Raw genomic sequence first — 1,392 nt, 5'->3', positions numbered from 1 at the left:
GGCGCACTAGGCAGCACTTGAGCCCACTCAAAGGTAGCGCATGTAACTTGCTCCGTATAAAATGGGTGTCGCGAGAATGAAAGATGAAGCGAGAATAAGACAAGAACAGCGGATAATCCTGAGTATCACGAACTACATCAGCAACGAAAAATCAGAATGCATCAATGGTTTTATACCTTTCTCATGGACCTTTAGTTTCAAGCATGACATTTCTATTAAGTGGTGGCCTGAGTAAGCCTGAGTAAGAAACAAGGAACGGTGCATGTTGACATTCCTTTATACGAATAGACGTAAGTGTTAAAGGGAATTTTAGGGGTCGCCAGTGCTCACTGCAGAGCTACCAGTACGAGTGCTTACGAGGCGCTCCACGGGGCGATCAGCGCTGTCCACGTCAAATTCATTTGGCGCCAAATTCAAATGACGCCTCTGCAGCCCAATTAGAACATATGCGCGCGTATGTTACACTAGAATGGCGGGCAAATCAGTCGAGAATATGCCTTGGTGACCGAACAAAATAAAGCAAAAACATTTACATGCAAGATGTTAAGATATATTACGAACCCAGGAAGCACAGTTTGCATTCCAACACGCAAACGCCCCGCGAAGAAAGACGTAAGTACCCAGGAAAACTAGATGAGTATCAGCCCCAAGAACAACACTACCACCATCTATACACTAGGCGTTGGTTCAAGTAACGCCACCTGGGTTAGCGTTGCAACAATCGTGCGAAATGACTTGCAATTCAAAGCCAAATCACCATGCGTTAAAAGCACATCTGGCGTGCGATAGACCGCACGTTTTTTTTCTAACGCTGTAAGCGTTTCAGGCGTTTGTACCCATTCAATCTGCACAAAAGCTGCCTCTGTAAAATACTCTTTCCTATGGGCGTACATTGTTGTGGCTTATTCGGGCAACCCGCCGTGACGTCAAAGCGGGGTTGAAAATTTGAGGGGCCCTGAATAGAACTTCCCTACAAAACTATGCAATATTCGTCGGGTTACTGTACCTTGATTGTGTTGCGGTGACACCACTTAGTACTGCTATTACACATAACTGGTCCTGAGGTTTCACCATGTTTTTTTTAAAATGTGCACCAAAGTTGGTAACTGTCATGATATGTGCCAGGGGTAATGTTTCGGGCCGATCATGGGTGTTTTTCAATGCATATGAGTGGCATCGATGCGGTCTCAAACGTCTTCGACCAATCACACAAAATGACGACATCCATTTCGTCACATTCTTTACTGATGTACACGTGCATGCCAATGCCAAGAATTTGTGCAAGCGGAGACGTGCTGCAAAACACCGTGTTGATGGCAGGACATGAACATGCTGACAACTCTGAAGATCGAGATGGCTCGTCACCATACCCGAAGCATGCAGGCACGTGCC

Source organism: Pollicipes pollicipes, unplaced genomic scaffold (assembly GCF_011947565.3).
Source record: "Pollicipes pollicipes isolate AB1234 unplaced genomic scaffold, Ppol_2.1 Scaffold_5724;HRSCAF=6776_pilon_pilon_pilon, whole genome shotgun sequence".
Lineage (NCBI taxonomy): Eukaryota > Metazoa > Arthropoda > Thecostraca > Pollicipedomorpha > Pollicipedidae > Pollicipes > Pollicipes pollicipes.
Note: the sequence above shows the minus strand (reverse complement) of the source record.